Below are 18418 nucleotides of genomic sequence, written 5' to 3'. Positions count from 1 at the left end.
TTTCTTGTAGACCTCCCCCCATCACTTTTTTTTTTTTTTTGAAGGTGTGGTTTATGTGAGGCCGAGGCTCTTCACCATCACAGTACAACGCGCTTTCTAATAGTGTTGAAAGATGTTGTTTCAATACGGAAAATCTTTGTGATGGCCTGAAAATCATTTTCATACCTAATTAATAAATTTAAACTTAAAAAAAACAATGTAGATCTATCAAATCTATGACCACTTGACAATCTTGAAAATTAACGTTTCAAAAATACATTACAAGATTCACCATTTCCGTTACTTGAAATCTTTTTTATTGATATGTTTGTACACACATCTTCAGGTTGAGATGATCAATTTGACGAATTTTGAGAATTAAAACAAACTCTTCTAATGAATTTTCTAAGTACGCCCTAATTTGATTCTTCAGAGCCTTGCACTTATATATATATATATATATATATATATGGAAAAGTATGGGATTGGTTGCCTCGCTCATATGGTTCAGCTGTGCCCAACGGAACTGATTTAAATTTCCTAATCCGATGGGCACGATGCAATACCGCCGAATGAGGTGTGAAAAGTTTAAAAATTCGACAAAATCAGCGTCGTACGAAAGGGCACTGACAAAGGAAAGCTTCCTCTGAAGCATCTCTCTCCTCTCGCTCTCCCTGTATATTCTCTCTCCTCTCGACCAAAAATGACCCAAATCTCTTTCCTCTGGCTGCTCTGAAACTTCTCTCTCCTCTCACTATACAAAATGAAGCTCATCTCTCCTCTCGTTGCTATCTTTTAAAGTTTCTCTCTCCCACACAAGGCATCTGCAGATCCCACACAAGGCATCCACAGATCTCGCACAGAAGGGTTCCCCCTGTCAAGGTATGGACTCTCTCTCTCTCTCTCTCTCTCTCTCTCTCTCTCTCTCTCTCTCTCTCTCTCTCTCTCTCTCTCTCTCTCTCTCTCTCTCTCTCTCTCTCTCTCTCGTGCTTCTATTTCCATCTCTCCCTATCGTTTTCACTCTCGAGTTACACCAAAAACCCCAAATCCCCAAATGTAGAAAACCCAATATGAGAAAAAATTGATCTAAAAAAATCTGGGCAAAAAATATCCCAAATACGAAGCAAATTTACAACAATTTTTGCTCAGATTTTGTGTTGTTTTTTTCAATATCCCAAATACAGAGCAAAACCTTGGGGGCTTCTATTTACGTGTCTCCCTCTGGTTTTCTCTCTCTCTAGTGCTTCTATTTCCATCTCTCCCTCTCTTTTTCACTCTCGAGTTACACCAAAAACCCCAAATCCCCAAATGTAGAAAACCCAATATGAGAAAAACTTGATATAAAAAAATCTGGGCAAAAAATGTCCCAAATACAAAGCAAATTTAGAACAATTTTTGCTCAGATTTTGTGTTTGTTTCTTCAATATCCCAAATACAGAGCAAAACCTTGGGGGCTTCTATTTACGTGTCTCCTTTTGGTTTTCACTCCCCCAAATCTCCAAATGAGGAAAGCCCAATCTGAGCAAAAATTGCTATAAATAAATCTAAGCAAAAAATGTCCCAATTACAAAGAAATTTTACAACAATTTTTGCTCAGAGTTTGTGCTCGTTTCTTGGATATCCCAAATACAGAGCAAAACCTCGGGGGCTTCTCTTTCCATCTCTCCCTCTGGGTTTCACTCTCCCAAATCCCCAAATGAGGAAAATCCAATATGAGCAAATATTACTATAAATAAATCTGGGCAAAAAATGTCTTGAATACAAAGCAATTTTATAACAATTTTTGCTCAGATTTAGTATACAACTCACATCAGCTGATATAGTTTCTGAGCTAAGGCAGCTTTTGAAGTTATTGACTCTTTGCTTGCATTTCTTAAAGAAGCCATTTCTGCTATTTTTGGAGGAACTTCCTATAAACCTTTTGGTCGTACTTAAAAATTTAAGAGAATTCCTCAAAAAAATTTGTCATGGACATTCCATTATCATGTGAGAAGGTTTAAAACTTGTTTGGATATCTTTTCTTATCCGATTTATTGTTGATTGTTGCATTGGTTGTTTAATGAAATGGAAATATTTGTTTAATGTTGGGCTGGTAAATTTTTATGATTATCACCACTTGCAAGAATTGATAGGTTTCTCTTTAACGTTGAAATTAAAATGGGAAAACCCAATCTAAGCAAAAATTTCTATAAACAAAGCCGGGCCCAAAATATCCCAAATATCGATTGTTCTTAATTAGATCTTTCTCTCTTCCTTGCGTGGTGAGTTTTGATTCATCCTCTAGTTATATAGCCTGGCGCATACATGCCTGCCAGGTAACTAGATTTCGAGGGGCTGCATGTAAGTAACAATTGGTAGTGCAATAGCAGGTTCAACATTGATGTGTCTAAGGTTTAGCATTGATGTGTCCAACTCTCAAAGTTTGCATCATGTGCTAAGGCCTGGTGAAATTCCAAGGATAATTGATGCATATATATTATGTTTGGAGATATATAAAGCCTTATATCAACCTTTAATATTAGAATGCATACATAAAGTAGGTTTCTTTTTTTCTTTTTTCTTTGATTTTGGATACTATCTTTTATTATCTCTCATATTTTATTATATTGAGTTCGAGATTGAGTTTCCTTTTTAAGAAAAGGTAATGAATCCATGTCATGCTAATATTTTTTGTTATTTGTTCTTTCCTCTGCTCTCTAATAAGGTATAGTTTGCATATATTCACTTCAATGGCTGATGCAATCCATAGTTGCAATAGATTGAGAATAGGGCATTTGAGCTCATCTGATCATTTTAACTGAATGGATCTCGACAACCAATTCCCTCCAAGGATTTGTAAACGCAAACCAGGATGTGGTAGGATGCTTGTTTTTATATCAAAGACGCACGATAACTAAAATAGGCTTTCTATAAATGCTCTAACTGAAAGGTTAATATTCTTTCATTAAGATAATGTAGAAGCATTTTGATGTTCCATTATAAGCATATATCTAACACACATTTATCTTATCTTGTTAACCACTAAAATGAGGCTGGATGCGGCTATCTAGAGTGGTGTGATGAAATTCTAGGTGAAGAAAGGAAGATTGTAGTAAAAATGTTCGTGTCTCAGATGTCATATGCTTGTGCTGCTGATAGAGTAGATGCATCTATGTTAAGAAAGAGAAGCGCAAATCTGTTGCTATGGTCCCTGAGAAAGCAGACGTTCAAATTTTTTTTCTCATAGGTGTAACTTTATTAATGACAATGATGTTTGCCCTCCTTTTTTTTGTAAAAAGAATGAGTATGTGTTTTATGGTATCTCTATATTTATAATTGTATACACTTAATTTTTGGTGGTTTGAACGGCGAACACTTTACTTGCGTATACTGCATCGTGAATGAATTGGTATACCTTTGAGTTTTATAGTGCTCTAGCATCATATATTCTTAAGTGCTTTGAATGGTGATAGATGAATGAGTAGGTGCTAATTTTTTGTGGTTTTAGTGTCTGAATGGTGAAAGTTGAATGATTAGGTGTTAATTTTTTGAGTGCTATTCTTGAGTGCTAATTTGGAGCAAGATTGTCATACTAAGTGTCCTAAAGCTTGTTTAAAGCGATTGTATTGATGCTTCAACTTATTTTATTGTTTAAAGCTTGTTTATTGTATTGATGCTTCAACTGTGTTTACTTGAGTTTGCAACAGTTAATTCTATTGCAATATTATAGGATGAAGTCCTTTTCTTTTGAAAACGATTGGCTTGATGTCTTAGGATTGTAGCTCGATTTGCATACTGATGCCTAGTTGTTTTTGGATATTTTATTCTTCACCTGTTTGATGCATAATTGGGTAGATTTTTTAGAATAAATGTGGTGTATTGAGTTTGGAGAGGGTCTCATGATGATTGAATAAGGGATTCTGTGCCTTATTTCTCTGCTAAAAAGAACCAAGTAAAAGATTCACTTGTTATTGCACCAAGTACATATATCGTTAATATCACATGTCTCATCAATTTGTTATTTTAATTATGAGATTAGATTATATCATAAGGTGCCTTTGCCGATAGTCAAATTAAACAACACGCCATTAGCCTAGAAAAGATAGCAGACGCTTCAAATTATATTGAGATTTATCAGAAAAGGCCGAGTTCATCATGCCATTGGCATGGCAAAGCTCTCCATGTCAAAAAACGGAAGGAAAATGTCATTGGGCCTCATTGCATTAAGCACTCAAAGGATTAAAGAAAGCTAATGAATGTTCCTTTTATGCACTGTGACCTGTATTGTATGCTAATCTGAATTGTCGAATTACATAGAAAACTGACTCTAACCAACTCAATCCTTTATTACAACTACTCATGATGCCAATGCCCCATCCAACATAAGAGTGATAAATGGGTCTTTCTCTATCTCAAGTAAAACTAAAGAACAGAAAACTATTGCACATAGATAGAGAAGTACATACATGCTACAAAAAAGGCCATACACATTCTTGAATTCATCTCCATCCATTATTGAAAAAAAAGTTTATATATGTTCCAAAAAAAGCTTCCGCATTCAACACATTGGATATAGAGAGAGAAGCAATTAAAATCTTGGCATATGCATTCAACATACCCATGGGAAGGAAGAGGAAAAAAAAAGACTTGAAACCAACCGGTTTAGCCCCAAATTAACAACCATAAACTTCACCTAAAAAGAAAAAAATTGGCCTCCAGGCTAATTTATACAATTTCCGGACTTCAATATACACATAGCCACGAAAAGATGCTAAAATTCTTAAATTGAGTTCTGTCAATGTACTTAAAGGTGCAAAAAACACAATTGCCTCATGTTTCCTATAGTGGGTTATCCTTTAAAGCATCTACAACTTTCACTTTCTACGGCACAAAATCTGCACAAAGGCAGGGTTAAATAATAAACAAATATAAACTCCAATCTTTTATAGAAGAATTGGAAATATAAGATGATAAGAACATGCATGGATCATGAAAAATGTATTGTTTAACATAATACCTTCAAGGACTTCATATCTTCTCGATTTCTGCAGCTATCTTATGGATCTGAAGTGTACAACGTGTTTTGTCCTTAGCGTTGTAAGAGGAAGATAAATTCATATGTTAGCATTTAAATTGAAGCTAATACAATTGTAAATCAAATACATCGACAATAATGGAAATAATACAATTGCAAATCAAATTAATGTAAAGGAGTGTAGTTGTACCTATCACAAACGTACGAAGGGCAGTTCCTTTTGTCATGTCCACTGCCATTGCAGACTGCGTATTTCCTTTTCTGCCGTTCCCATCCCTCAAACCGAGCTTTCATTCTTTTAGTGGCTAGTCATCCCTTTGTCCGTGCTCTTGCAGGTTCACGAATATTACGGCAATGATTACTTCCATTTGGTGTGTTATTACAATTAGCAGAATTGACATCTTTATTAACATGGATCATGACACTATCCTGTGGACCTCTCTTGCACACGATCTTTTCATCAAACTGAAGAATTCCATTTTTTATTATGGTCAGACCCTCTACACTTTGTTAAGCACGCTCGGGAATGGATCGACTTGCCTGCATAATCTCATTATATCTAATGGATCTTGGTAGTTCAGATGTTACTTGAATTTATTCCCCAATGTCATCAAGGAAAACTCCTTTCTTTGCATCATTGGTCCACCGCTTCATTACATATTGTGGAGAGATTTCAAACACATCTTTCACCATAAAAATCTTCAGCACATGCCTACAAAGAAGGTCAATCCTCTCAAAGAAGTGACAAGAGCATGAAACGAAATTGTCATGGCAATTGAATTTGACCATGTAGGATTTAGTTCCAGTCCCTGGGACTGCCACCTTAAAGGTCGTAACCTGACCATTGTCTTCAATTGTCTCTCTCGTAAAATTAAAGCAATTAGCCACTTTTTCCCCAAATATCTATAAAATCTTTTGAGTATAGATTTTGGATGCATGTGTCTCAATGAAAGTGGTTGTTCGTAAGACTGGAATAGTTTGAATACCTTTTAAGTCATTTTCCCGCACTTTCTTATCTTTGACTTTTGCAACAACTTTTAATAATGTATGCAAGCTTGTTGTAGGTGCCAAGTACGCCTTAAAGTGTGTATTCATCCCTTCACTCTTTTGAGTAAAAGTCATACTCGCAGTGAACATGTCAACTAAGTATGCATCAACCTATTGCTTGCGACAACCATAAAGTCTACTGAGCCATTCATTGTCTTCTAGGTTATAATTATCAATCATTGATTTCCAATCCGATTCAAATTCTTCAATGGTTGGGCTAGCCACACACCTCTTAAAGGTATCTGAATAAGAAGGATGTATGCGCCAGACATGACACATTTTTTCTTAGATCTTTCTAACTATGTGCCATTTACAATAATGATGGCTACTTTGGTGAAGAACTTGGCTCACTACATATGAAATTGCATGATCTTGATCAGTGAGAATAATGCATGGTTGTCGTCCACCCATGGCTTCCAACCTGTTTTCAAATACTCATATAAATGATTCTATTTTCTCGTCAAATATGAGTGCAAATCCAAAGAAAGTTGTATTGAAATGGTGATTTACACCAAGTATTGGTGCAAAGGGTATACCAAATACATTTGTCTTGTATGTGTATCAAAGGTAACCACATCAGGAAAGCACTGGTTGGAAACTTTAGATGTAGAATCTACCCATAAGATACTGCAAATGTGATCTTTATCGTTTAATCTCAATCCATAGAAAAAAGATGGGATCGATTGATTCTCTTTTTGGAGCCATTGTAAATTTAAATTGCCATCTTCTCCTTTATGTTTTCTTCTAGCATTTTCTATTTCATTTTGAATGTCCTCTAAGTTTTCTTCTAGCATTTGCTATTTCGTAATTATGATATGTAATAACACTAGTCACTTTCCACTCGTTGTTTCCTTGACTACTTATGCACATCCTAACCTTGCACCCACACCTTAACTTAGGGTAAACTTTTTCACTGTTATTACGCTTTTTTGTTTAAACCCTTCCTTGGAGCAAACATAAACCCTATCGATCTGTTTACCTTTTTTGGTATGAGTACTCCCCCCGCAAATACCAAAACCTTTGGTGAATGCATATGAAATAATCCTAAAATTTCAAAAAAAAAAAAAAAAAGAAAAAAAAAAAGAAACTTTTAATAAGTGATGGTCCATATGAGCATGATGGTCCTTAGGGACCATCACTACTTTCAAAGGCATTTGGTTTAATTTTTTGCTTCCTTGCCACGTTCTTTAGTGGACGTGGGCTTTAAACGTTCACGTGTAAGATAATTGTTACACCTCATGTATGAGGTGTAACTTAATAAAATAATATAATAAGGTATCTTAAGAATGAAAAATAATCCGTTCTTTTGAAAAATGAAATGAAATAATTACTTCTGGTTATTATCATGAATTTTAGGCGCAATAAATTTTATGTGCAAGCGACCTCATTATTTTGAAAAATAATCTTTTTAATAAAATTGTGATATTTTATCTATGTTAGAAATATTAAATGATGTAAATTCTTAGAAAAATAAAATTATTTATTTTTCTTGTCTATTGTTAGAAAATTTTAGATACTGTAAAATTATTAAAAATAAATGTGATATTTATGCTTTTAGTAAAATTGTGAGATTTCTTTCTACTGTTTTTGAATATGTAGACATTGTAAATTTCATGTGCAAATGACTGCCTTATTATTTGAAAATTTATATTTTTACATTTGATTATAGCATTGTCTGTGAAATGTTTATTTACGAATTGACATCCCATAAATTGTGATAATTCTGTATTCTTGAATTTCTATAAGAGTTTTTCTATACATATTAGATTGGCAATTATGTTAGAATGTCTTTCCGAACTGCTACCTTTCTAAATTTGAGCCCAAAATATTTGACTGGTTATTTTTGAAATGTTATTGAAAGTGATTATTATTAATGGTTTCAGTGAAATTCACATTAATAATTTCAGTGATATGTTGAGTACATGATATTGCTACTTTCAAATGTTTAAAGAGATTTAAAAATACTTTAAGTATGCAAGTGGACTCATCCGGTTCGCCGGTGAGGTATAAGTGGACCTATCCGGTACGTCGGTAGGGATTAAGTGGACTCATTTGGTACGCCGGTGAGGTATAAGTAGACCTGCAGGGATTAAGTGGACCAATCTGGAATGCCGATAAGGATTAAGTTGACCCATCAGGACGATGGGGTATATAAGTGATCTACTTGGGACGCCAATAGGGTAATTTGTGAAATCCTTTGAATTATGGACTGCCATTAAAATGTTATATGCATTTCAATTGTTCAGATTATACTTAATTATGCATTTTTTAAAGTGAAACTGTTAATGCATTTCTGTTAATAGATCTACTTTTTGAAAATATTGATATCTTTCAACCATTATTATTTTTAGGATTATGATGATGACTTACTGAGTAGCCGAACTCATCAAGTTATGGTAAACATTTTTTCAGGATAACTACTGTTTCATTTGGAGTGCTCGTCAAGATCAACTCTGGAAGATCTTGTAGTTGTGCTTAAACTTTCTTTTGTTACTTTGTAAGAATTTGCCACTATAAATTTGTCCTATCAGGAGATGTATATATGTTTTGACTGTCACATCTCAAGAATATCAGTATTGTAAATTCTTGGGGCATGACAATTATGGTATCAGAGCAATAGGTTTAAAATTCTTAGGAAATTTAAAAAGAATGTACTTAAAATCACATTTATTGCATGTACAGACTGGGACAAAGTCAAGATCTAGAATAGTTGAAGCTAATATGGAAGGAATTCACGAAGCCTTGAAAAATATAGTTGCTCTAATGCAACATCAGATGGAAAACAACAATTCAACCAGGCAGTCAGTTACGAGAAATAGTGGGAGTAATATCGAATAATTTAAGAAATTGAACCCACCTTCTTTTAAGGGTGCTGTAAACCCACTGGAAGCCGAGGGATGGATTATGCAATTGGAGAAAATATTTGAGGTAATGGAATGTCCTGATGATAAAAAGGTGGCCTTGGCAATTTGTATGTTAGAAGGAGAAGCACAACATTGGTGGCGAATGACAAAAGGAGTATTGGTCAAAGAAAATAAACCCTTGACTTGGGAGGTATTTCTAGAGGCATTTAATGAAAAGTATTTCCCAGATTTTATTCGAGACCAAAAGAAATAGAATTTCTGGAATTAATCCAAGGAAACCGGACAGTAGCATAGTACGAGGCCAAGTTTATTGAATTGGCTAGGTTTGCACCATATATGAAAAACAATGATGCAAGAAAGGTGAAAAAATTTGAAAGGGGTCTCAGACCAGCTATTAGAAGCAGAATATCAGTCTTAAAATTGAGAACTTATGATGAAATAGTGGATCGAGTCCAAATTGTCGAAAAAGATTTCGAAGATTACCAAAAGATGAAAAATCAGAAAAGTCAGGGTAGACCCACACCATCTAATCGACAACAGTTTGAAAGGACAAACAAGAAGCCAAAGTCCTTACCACTTCAAGGCCCAATAGAACCATGTAAAAAATGTGGAAAAAACCATGGATCAAGCCCTTGTTATTGAAATATTGAAGCCTGTTTTAAATGTGAAAAATTGGGACACGAGATTAGAGAGTGTCCTAGCTTACAGATGCAACAGCTTCCAAAGCAGGGAGAGATAACTCAAAAGCCTCAGATGAAGGGAAGAGTATTTGGGATCACCCAGCAAGACGCTCAGGCCTCAAAATCAATCATCCAAGGTACTCTTATTATCCTAAAAAAAGTAGCCCATGTTTTGATTGGTTCTAGATCTACTCATTCATTTGTGTCACCACACTTTGCATGCCACTTAAAGGTAGAACCAGAACAATTAGAATACATTCTAGAGGTAGCCACACCGATGGCAAATTCAAGTGACACCAATATAGTGTACAAATCATGTGTAATAAAGATAGAAAAAAAGGAACTGTTGGTTGATTTAATACTCATAGAAATTCAAGATTTTGATGTAATATTTGGCATGGATTGGCTTTCTGTATATCATGTAAGTATTGATTGTTGAAAGAAAATGGTTACCTTTAGTATTTCGAATCAACCAGTATTTTACTTCAATGGTATCAAAGAAGAATCCCCATCATATTTAATCTCTTGTATTCGAGCTAATCGCCTCCTTCGAAAAGAGTGTCAAGGCTTTCTTGCCTATATCAAAGAAGATAAGAACGAAGAAATAAATTTGGATACCACTCCGATTATCCGAGAATTTCTTAACGTTTTCCCTGAAGAATTGTTAGGAATACCGCCTGACAGGGAAATTGAATTCTTTATAGAATTATTGCTCGGGGTAGCCCCAATTTTTAAGGCACCTTACAGAATGACACTTGCAGAACTTAAGGAACTTGAACAACAATTGGAAGAATTATTAGATAAAGGTTTTATCAGGCCCAGTGTGTCACCTTGAGGTGCTCCGCTATTATTTGTTTAAAAGAAAGATGGGACCATGGGATTGTGTATCGATTATAGACAGTTGAAGCAAGTGACAGTGAAAAATAAGTATCCATTACCTAGAATTGATGATTTATTGAAAGTGACTGTTATTAATGGTTTCAGTGAAATTCATATTAATAATTTCAGTGATATGTTGAGTACATGATATTGCGGCTTTCAAGTGTTTAAAGAGATTTAGAAATACTTTAAGTATGCAAGTGGACTCATCCGCTTCGCTGGTGAGTTATAAGTGGACCTATCCAGTATGCCGGTAGGGATTAAGTGGACTCATCCAATACGTCGGTGAGGTATAAGTGGACCTGCAGGGATTAAGTGGACCTATCTGGGATGCCGATAGGGATTAAGTGGACCCATCAGGACGCTGATGGGGTATATAGGTGACCTACTTGGGACGTCAGTAGGGTAATTTGTGAAATCCTTTGAATTATGCACTGCCGTTAATTTGAGTGCTCGTCAGGATCAACTCGGGAAGACATTGTAGTTGTGCTTAAACATTTTTTTGTTACTTTGTAAGAATTCGCCACTGTAAATTTGTCCTATCAATATATGTATATATGTTTTGACTGTCACATCTCAGGAATATCAGTATTGTAAATTCTTGGGGCGTGACAACATAAGACTTAAAGAACTCATATGCATCATTTTCTGATCCAAACATCATTCCTACACATGGTTCTTCTATTTCTTAACTTTTGTTTGGTGAGCCACAACCACTATCAGGGATTTTATCAATGCTGCCTATATTTGGGTATGTGGTAGATGCCACACAGACTGAATTTGTGGGATCCATCTCAGGTTTTTGACTTACCCATTGTGAAACTGCAAACTACAAAAATACATGTATTTAAACTTTCATCATAAGAATACCAATCATATTTTTCTCAACCCAGCTTGGAAAAGAATTTATTACAATTATACTGAAATAAGGATTGTATATAATAAGACCATTTACCTTAGACAAAATCTAATAGCATGGGTGTATCACAAATTCAGTTGACTCCACTCATTTCAAGTTTCAAACATAATATACAGCCATAAATTATCCTTGGAATTTCACCAGGCCCTAGCACATGATGCAAACTTTGAGAGTTAGACAAATCAATGCTAAACTTTAGACACATCAATGTCGAACCTGCTATTGCCTTATCAATTGTTACTTACAGGCAACCCCTTGAAATCTAGTAACTTGGCAGGCATGTATGCCCCAGGTGATATAACTAGAGGATGAATCAAAATTCTCCAAGCAAGGAAGAGAGAAAGATCAAATTAAGAACAATCGATATTTGGGACATTTTTTGCCCAGATTTATTTATAGCAATTTTTGCTCCGATTGGGTTTTCCCATTTTCATTTCAATGTTAAAGAGAAACCTATCAATTTCCCAAACTTTTTGCCATTTTAATTCCATTGTTAAAGAGAATCCTATCAATTCTTGCAAGTGGTGATAATAATAAAAATTTACTAGCCCAATAGTAAACAAATATTTCCATTTCATTAAACAACCAATGCAAGAATTAGCAACAAATAGGACAAGAAAAGAGATCCAAACAAGTTTTAAACCTTCTCACATGACAATGGAATGTCCATGACAAATTTTTTTGAGGAATTCTCTTAAATTTTAAAGTACGACCAAAAGGTTCATAGGAAGTTCCTCCAAAAATAGCAGAAATGGCTCTTTGAGAAATTCAAGCAAAGAGTCAATAACTTCAAAAGCAGCCTTAGCTCAGAGACTATATTAGCACCTGTGAGTTGTATACAAAATCTGAGCAAAAGTTGCTTTGTATTTGAGACATTTTTTGCCTAGATTTATTTATAGCAATTTTTGCTCAGATTGGATTTTCCTCATTCGGGGATTTGGGGGAGTGAAAACCAGAGGGAGAGATGGAAATAGAAGCCCTCGAGGTTTTGCTCTGTACATGGGATATCCAAGTAACGAGCACAAAATCTAAGTAAAAATTGTTATAAAATTACTTTGTATTTGGGACATTTTTTGCCCAGCTTTATTTATAGCAATTTTTGCTCAGATTGGGTTTTTCTCATTTGGGGATTTGGGGGAGTAAAAAGCAGAGGGAGAGATGAAAATAGAAGCCCCTAAGGTTTTGCTCTGTATTTGGGATAATGAAGAAACAAGCATAAAATCTGAGCAAAGATTGTTGTAAATTTGCATTGTATTTGGGACATTTTTTGCCCAGATTTTTTTAAAGCAATTTTTGCTCAGATTAGGTTTTCCACATTTGGGGGTTTGGGTGTAACTCGAGAGCGAAAACCAAATGGAGAGATGGAAATAGAAGCACCCGAGAGAGAGAGAGAGAGAGAGAGAGAGAGAGAGAGAGCCCATACCTTGATAGGGGGAACCCTTTTGTGCGAGATCTTGTGGATGCCTTATGTGGAAGAGAGATACTTCAGAAGAGAGCAGCGAGAGGAGAGATGAGCTTCATTTTGTGTAGTGGGAGGAGAGAGAAGTTTCAGAGCAGCTAGAGGAGAGAATATACAAGGAGAGCGAGAGGAGAGAGACGCTTCAGAGGGAGCGTACCTCTGTAAGTGCCCTTTCGTACGGCGATGATTTTGTCGAAATTTTAAACTTTTCACACCTCATTCGGTGGTATCGCATCGTGGCCATCGGATTCGGAAAATTAAATCAGCGCTATTGGGCGTAGCTTAACCATATGAGCGAGGAGGCTAATCCCATATATATATATATGTACTAAACAACTACCTTGTCTAGTTCTTTCTCATTCAAAACCTTTAAAAATTATTGAAACAGATGCCTCTGAGCTCGGTTATGGTGGAATCTTAAAACAAAGATTTCAACCAACTAAAAAGGAAAAATTAGTGGGATATACCTCGGGAATTTGGAACCCAGCACAATAAAATTATGCAATCATTAAAAAAGAAAATCTTTCAATTGTCATATGTGTTACAAAATTTGAAAGTGACATTTTAGACCAAGAATTTCTGATAAGAGTAGATTGTAAAGCTGTTAAAGATATTTTAGAAAAAGATGTTAAAATATCGCATCTAAACAGATTATTGCTAGATGGCAAGCCATTATTTCCTCATTTTATTTTACTATAGAATATATAAAGGGAGAGTCTAACTCCCTGCCTGACTTCTTAACCCGTGAGTTCTTACAGAGACACTCGAAGGAAAATAAAAGCTAATACATCCAACAGCAGAAATCAGAATAGATCTTCTCCTTATAATCAAGAGGCCAGTGAAAAGGCTAAAAGCTCAAATACTATGCCCAAATCACCTTATATTGAAAAGGCGTTCATACCTATAATGATCATTGAAAATAAGCACACTTTCAAAGAGCCTAATCAGGTAGCTGATCTTTATCTTATAGATAATATGCATCCTTAAACGGGATAGAAAACCTGAGAATATTATGAAAGAATATTGACTATTCAAAATTTCAGATCTTAAAGATCATCACATATGAAGAATGAGGCTTTGATCCCCCTAAAACATAAATATCTTGTAGGACCTCTAAAACTTTGGGCTTACAATTATTATGACTACATACAAGCTTGAGATGTAGTCTTGCTATTTCAAAATCCTCAAAGAACCCATAGTTGGTTTTTACAATTCCTACTAAGCACTAAAATAAGTCCATTTCCACAATGGTTTAAGAGATGAATATTGTACTGAGGACCTACTCCAGACATCTATCCAGAAAATCCTAAAGAATCATATGAGCTCTTTCAGGTGTCTAATAAAAGATTAAATGAAGTAGACATATGTATGCATTTTACAGCAATATATGAGATCCCTTGGATTTTAAGATGAGAATATATGATAACTCCTAATAATAATGAATGAGATTATCTCCCTTATTTAGCGAGGAGAGTTATGATAAAATGATAGGATTCATTCGAAGATACTTATCTTCACCCACAAAATATAAAACTTGAAAAGCTTATAAAAGCTAATCTTGAGACTCCAAATCCTAATAGGATTGATGAACTCGAGCTCTTAAAAGAGCATAATCCGAATTTATCAAATAAAGAACTTAAAAGACAAGTATTATCAGCTCTAAATGAAGAAGAGCCAGATGAGATGTCCTTGACCTCCTCAAAGATAAGGAGGAAGACCATGCTGAAGAAAATGAATATGACTCCTATGGAGTCCTTACTCATATCAGACGATCAGCCAAGAACAAAGGGCCGGCCCGACTCCAACCTGATCCAAGCCACGAGGTCCATCAATTGACGAAAGCACTTACGCCATCAAATCAATTATTGCTTGACAAAGAACACTTTAAGCCACAGGAAGAGAATCTCCACTATAAATACTTTTCTTGTAGCCATTTACCCCTTGTCGGCCACCTGTCTATTACCGACATATTTAATCACTGTAGGAACTTTTCCTGTAGCACCTGTCTATTGCCGACACCTTGTTATTTCATCTTTCATGAAAAACCACATGAAGACCCAGCTGGAAGCATCTTTCCGGACCTCTAATAAAAAATTTGAAGTCCATCATCCCTCTATATAAAGGGAAGAATGCCTCATTCGAAGGCATCAGGTCTTGGAGAGTCTTCAGTCTTCGGTTTTAGTTTTCAGTTTCAACTTTGAGTCCCTGTAATATCTCAGATTGTGTATAATTCTTGTGTGATTGTTTCTGGAGCGAGGTACCGGAATACGTCCCGAAACAGTTGCGTTTGTTTGCTAGTTATTGCTACTGATTAATGTAAGTCATGTGCCAAACTGTTAATATTACTGCGTGAAGTTTTCAGTTTTATTATTAATCATCTATTCTTTTGCTATAAATATTGTATTTTGTTCCTCCTATTGTGTTCATCTTGTGTTTGTTTCTATGCATTATTAAATCTTGTGTCTAAATATTCGTCTTGTGTTGCATTATTAAATCTTGTGTCTAAATTTTACGGCGAGATTTAGATTTAGATAATATCAGTATGTCATCGATATAAACAATTGTAAAAATCCAAAAGGTAGTACGTTCCATTCATAATGTCCATACGGTACCGTGAATGCAATTTTAGACTTATCTTTTTCGGCGATTTGGATTTGACAGTATCCTGATTTCATTTCAAATTTGGATAAAACTGTAGCTTTGAATAGTCTGTTCAGTAAATCCTGTGTATTAGGATTGGATACCGAATCCATCTCAATGCTTTATTTAATGGTTTATAAATTGATTACTAACCTCGGAACTCCTCTTTCTAGTTCTGCCGATTTTTCTACATAAATGGTTGGATAGCTCCAAAGAGAGTATGACTTTCTTATAAGATTTTTTTTTCCAATAAATCTTGTATTTCTTTTTTACAGATTTTCAATAGTCTGCTATTCATTTCAATTAGTCTAGATTTTTTTTGAATAAGTCTTTCATCAAATTTTGATTCATTTGGCAATTCTACCATATGTTGTTTTCTATTCCAAAAAGCATGAGAAATCTCAGCACAAATTTTTTTTCAAGCTTATCTAGAAATATTTTAATTTCATTTTTATTATTAAGATATTTTAATATTTTCTCTATGGTTTTATAATTTATCTCTTCTTTGAGGGAGAATAAAAACTTTTATTTATTTTTTAGTTGATTTTGAACCTGATGTATTTCTCTTAGTTTTGGTTTGTTAATAAATTCGAATTCCACTTTGTGACATCAATTTCAGATTCTATCCCAGTATGATCCAGTAGCTTTATTGGATATAAGAGGATCAAACACGCTGTCCCCAGTATGACAACTTTGGATAATCCTTTTATTAATATAAAACAAGCTCTATTGTTACAGACTGTTGCATCTGAAAGTTTATAATTGATCATCATTCTCTTGCCATCTGCAGTATTGAAAATTTGTGTAGTCTTGTTAAAATATTTAGACAGTACAAGACCTTCATTAATACAAATCAAATCAACGCCTGAGTCGATTAAGGCGATAGTCTGGAAGTTGAATTCTTTATTAACCACAATTATGACATAAGTATGCCATTTTTTAGATATAACCTTATCAACTAGATTGACATATGTCAAGCTTTTCTGATTTTTATTAAAAATATGATCGTTTTCAGGGATGCTAAGGTCTTCAAATTCATCCACAAGTGGGATAACAGGTTCATTTCCTCCAGTTTGAGGGGTTTCTAATTGTTCAATTCTTAATCTAAGCTTTTTTATTTCTTGTTTAATATTATTTACTTCATATTTTAATTCTTTCATAGTAGTATCTTTGGAAGTTCCTCTTAATTTTTTTTTTTGGTTTTATTATACTAATAATATTTTTAAATTCATAATTGGGTTTAGTATAATAGTCTTTTTGTTCAGAGAATTCTTCATTAGGTTTTAACGTAGAAATATAAGTACGCAATACTTCTCTTCTATCAACAGGATTCTCAATTTTGTCTATAATATCCAGGATGAGATTTTTTTCTTGGGTTAAAGTATTAATTTCTAATCCTTTCATAAGACATTGATTTATAATAATCGCATTGGCAATCAGAATTATTGCCTAATTCTTTCTCTGTGAGGAGTCAGAATCTTCAATAATATTAATAGATTATTCAGAATCTGAATCGTCATCAGAAGTAAATAGAACCTGACAGAGTTGCCTTTTAAGGACCTCATCAATATTTAAGGTATTTTATCTTTCTTTTGGTTCTACATTTATTAGCAAGATGTCGAAATTTACCATATTTTCTAATGATGATCGGTTTTCTTTTAGAAGATTTTTCTTTATTATCTTCCTAAGTACCAACCCTTTTCTTGTCTAGAAATTTTTTTCGAAATAATTTCTCTATAGATTCAAAAACCAAATTGTCTCTATAGATTCAAAACCAAATTGTTCAAAAAAATTACCTAAATCTTTTCTTCTTCTTAGGTTTTGTTTTTCTAATTGTTTTCTTAGTTTTAGGTTTGTGCATATTTCTAGGCCTGGGGCACAAACTTCAGCAGACAATTCTCCTAGAGTATAAAAATCATAATTCAACTCACCATTGTTTTTAGCTTTTAGCTTTATTCTTGGCATTTTCCACAAATAATCTAGGAAGTCCAGCAATGAATGTCCTTTCCAATAACTAGCTCTACAGTCTTCAACTGTAAGAAGTCTGGATATAAAGGTATCCTTATACCATTTGTAAAGGAGAAGGGTAGGACATCTGAGATTTTATAAGTGATATGACCGTCTTTGAGTCAGTATACTAGTATTCCCTATAAAATGAAGGGCAAACGTATATATTAGAGTATTCACACATTCATCTTCAGTAATATGTACCGTATGTATTTGGTCAGGCTATATTGCTCTGGTTCTCGTATATTGCTTTTTAGCAGTTAGAATATAATTATTTTGTCTCAGTGAGATAATTATCCCACCAGCCTCTAAGTTGTCATGTGAATCCTACTATAATTGCCTTGGCCACATCCGGGTCTTGGTTTCCATTAGTGATGCTAGCGGTAGCATACATCATCATATGTCTAAGCAAGGTAAGAGTCTGGTACTCACTGAGAGTATCTAAGTTCCATTCTACAATTGGTTTACCATCATACCTGGCAGATCCCATAAGGATGTCTTCTTCATGTTGGAGGTCAACAGGAGAGGGTCTCGGATAAATACATTTTTGTAGGAGATGTTGGTCTTGTTTTAATCCCATATCCTACTTTATTGATTTCATCAGGCTCAGTGTTAATTGATTATTTAAACATTTTCTCCAAAATGTCTATATCTTGTTCAGAACAATCATCAGTACTATCTTCAATCATATTGTTGGAGATTCCTGGAATTTTATCAAAGGATTTTCCTTTTCCATTTATTTTTAGATTCCCTAATTTAGATATAACTTCATCAAGGAATTTCGAGCTTACAAGTTGTAATCTAAACTTGTTTTTAGGTAATTCAATTGAGGGTTTAAAAACTAAGGGAGCAGTAGTTTTTATGGAAGATGGTATCTCTTTTGAAGATGAAGGTTCATCTTCCAGAGTATCTTTTTTAGATACTAAATCC

The 18418-nt window shown here is 34.4% G+C and overlaps 1 long non-coding RNA gene across 1 annotated transcript; it reads left to right on the top strand.

The window, feature by feature from the left end:
* Positions 1-447: 447 nt before the first annotated feature.
* LOC148783576 (uncharacterized) lies at positions 448-3294 on the top strand. The gene is made up of 2 exons (XR_016052008.1): positions 448-861; positions 3011-3294. It is a non-coding gene; the product is annotated as an uncharacterized LOC148783576 (long non-coding RNA).
* Positions 3295-18418: the final 15124 nt, after the last annotated feature.

The sequence above is a fragment of the Amborella trichopoda genome, chromosome 1 (genome assembly GCF_054954075.1).
Source record: "Amborella trichopoda isolate Santa Cruz 75 chromosome 1, AtrichopodaSantaCruz75HAP2 v2.0, whole genome shotgun sequence".
NCBI classification, from domain to species: domain Eukaryota; kingdom Viridiplantae; phylum Streptophyta; class Magnoliopsida; order Amborellales; family Amborellaceae; genus Amborella; species Amborella trichopoda.
The sequence above is the reverse complement of the archived record's forward strand: the minus strand, read 5'-3'. Positions and strand labels throughout refer to the sequence as shown.